Raw genomic sequence first — 3,282 nt, forward strand, 5'->3', positions numbered from 1 at the left:
CCAGGTTCACTTTTATACCCCTTTTTAAAAATTGGCACCACATTTGCTATTTGCCAATACTGTGGAACAGACCCAGTCATTACTGAATCCTTAAATATTAGATACAAGGGTCTATCTATGACCATGCTTAATTCCCTCAGAACTCGGGGGTGTATACCATCTGGACCGGGCGATTTCTCTATTTTAGTGTTTTGCAGGCGGCGCTGCACTTCTTCCTGGGTTAAGCAGGTGACATTTAATTGAGAGTTTACATTCCCCCTAATCATGTTGTTGGCCAATGGATTTTCTTGTGTAAACACTGTAGAGAAGAAGGCATTTAATACTTGTGCTTTTTCCTCATCCTCCTCCACCATTACACCCAGATTATTTTTGAGAGTGCCCACATTGTCAGTTTTTATTCTCTTATTATTTATGTAATTGAAGAATAATTTTGGATTACTTTTACTTTCCTTGGCAATTTTTCTCTCAGCCCCAATCTTCGCCTCCTTTACTTGTTTTTTGCACAATTTATTTTTCTCCTTATAGTTTTTTAATTCTGTGTCACTACTTTCTTGTTTTAGCACTTTAAATGCTTCCTTTTTATCCCTCATTGTATTCTGGTCCGTTTTAATTAGCCATATTGGTTTTCTATGATTTCTGGCCCACTTATTCCCATAGGGTATGTGTTTTCTAGTGGTCTTATTTAGTATATTTTTGAAGATGTCTCATTTAGTTTGAGTTCCCGTCACGTTGAGGACATTGTCCCAGTTTATGCTGCTAAGCTCCTCTCTCACCTGGTGACCATTGGCCTTCCTGAAGTTTAGTGTTTTTGTACCCCCTCTCATGAACATCTTCTTAATGTTTACAAGAAAACTTATTATGTTATGGTCACTATTACCCAGATGTCCCCCAACCTCCACTTTTGACAGTGTGTCAGGTTCATTTGTTACAGGTCTAGTTACAGGTCTAGTCGTGCCTCGCCTCTTGTTGGGTCCTGCACTAGTTGCGATAGGTAATTGTCTTTTATTACTGACTAGAACCTGTTCCCTTTGTTGGATCTGCAGGTTTCTGCCTCCCAGTTGATATCTGGGTCAGTGAAATCCGCCATAATAATGACTTTATTCTGCTTTGCGGCCTCATCTATTTGTTTTATTAGGATATTTTCAGCTTCTTCCATTATATTTGGAGATTTATAACAAACCCCTATCAGTATTTTATTATTTTTTGTTCCTCCCGTAATTTCCACCAATAAGGACTCCACATATTCGTTTTCCTCTCAGATGTCCTCACGCAGGACTGGCTTAAGGCCGGTTTTTACGTATAAGCAAACCCCTCCCCCTTTCTTATTTGTACGCTCCTTTCTAAACATACTATACCCTTGTATATTTACAGCCCAGTCATAGCTAGAGTCCAGCCATGTCTCACTTACCCCCACCATGTCATCATTTTCTTCCAACTTCATCACTTCTAGTTCCTCCATCTTGTTAGCGAGGCTTCGGACATTTGTATACATACATTTCATAGATTTATCTTCCCTACTCTTCCACTGCTTACTGACTGCTCTAACCCCATCCCCCGCTCCACCCCCAGTTACAGTATCTAGCCCTCTTTCCATTTCTACCCTATCTTGCCCTCTACATCTGTTACCCTCCTCCCCCAGTACCTAGTTTAAACACTCCTCCAACTGTCTAGCCATCTTCTCCCCCAGCACAGCTGCACCTTCCCCATTGAGATGCAGCCCATCCCTAGCATAGAACCTATAGCCCACAGCAAAGTCGGCCCAGTTCTCCAGGAACCCAAATGCCTCCTTCCTACACCAACTCTTGAGCCACTTGTTCACCTCCCTAATCTCCCGCTGCCTTTCCTGTGTGGCTTGTGGAACAGGCAGTATTTCTGAGATTACTACCCTGGAGGTCCTTGCCTTCAACTTGCTCCCTAAATCCCTGAAATCATTTTTAAGGACCTTCCACCTACCGCTAACTTTGTCATTTGTGCCAACGTGCACCATGACCGCTGGATCCACACCAGCCCCACCCAGTAATCTGTCAACCTGATCCGCGATGTGTCGAACTCAAGCGCCAGGAAGGCAACACACCGTACGACGATCCCGGTCTTTGTGACAGATTGCCCTATCTGTTCCCCTAATAATTGAATCTCCCACTTCCAGCACCTGTCTAGTCTTCTCTGCACTCCTATCCCCCTTCGTACTGGAGCAGACATTCCCCTAGCTTTCAGAGGAAGTATCGTGCTGCAGCAATGTTACCCCTGTACTAACATCCCCCTCATCTGCCAATTTAGCAAACTTGTTGGGATGTGCCAGTTCAGGACTAACCTCCCTGGCACTCTTCCCTCTACCCTGCTGCTTTCTGTCACCCAGCTAGCTGCCTCAAGTTCCTGCACCTCCATGCTACCATCCTCCTCTGCACTATCCCCAAGGAGCAGCTTGCTCTGTGAGCAACAAACTCCTTTCCATGTTATCAATGGATCTCAGTGTTTCAATTTGCCCATTTAGATCCGAGATCTGGGCTTCCAAATGTGCAATGTGCTTGCAACTTTCACAACAGTATGCCCCCTCAAGCGGCTGCTCAAGCAGAACATACATGTTGCAAGATGCACACTGGACAGCATTGATAAGTATGGAGTTCATCTTACCTGATAGGGAATATTACAGCAAAACAGACAAATTCAAATAAAGAGTGAAAGGGTTTTCCTTGGAAAGTCCCTGAATCTAAAGTCACTTAATATTAAGTCACACTTAGGAACAAACCACACTTAGGAACAAACCACACTCGCAAGCTCCAACACTTCTGTGAGTTTAATAAAGCTGTGGCCATTTTGACACCCAAAATAAAGTGTTTTGTGCATTTATTGCAAAGTCATTATTTACCGTAGTTTGGGTGGTTTTAGGAAGGAGTGAGGGACATCCCATATCCAAAAGTCATGGCTTCCTATTGGCATTACATTAGACTACATTAGCTCACATTAGGTTTATTGCGTTGCTGCCACCTAATGCTCAAAATGACATATTGCTCTGTCCGCATAAATATTGGTTTATTACTTGCTTGTAATGGGACGTGCCATAAGTCCGTCACATGATCCTGCCAGCCAATGGCATCTGCTGATGACGCTGAGGGTTCTAGAATCTGCTAGATTAGCCCTCCCCCCTCCTTGGAGAGTGTGCGGCTCCTGCACTAGTGAGTTGGGGCCTGTCCTAAAACAGGGGAACATCACCTCCTCATGTCTCCCCTCAGGAGATGAGCCCCTCAGACTACTACCCTGCACCTCCACTGCATTGTTCAGCTG

Source organism: Leptodactylus fuscus, chromosome 3 (genome assembly GCF_031893055.1).
Source record: "Leptodactylus fuscus isolate aLepFus1 chromosome 3, aLepFus1.hap2, whole genome shotgun sequence".
In the NCBI taxonomy this organism is placed as follows: domain Eukaryota; kingdom Metazoa; phylum Chordata; class Amphibia; order Anura; family Leptodactylidae; genus Leptodactylus; species Leptodactylus fuscus.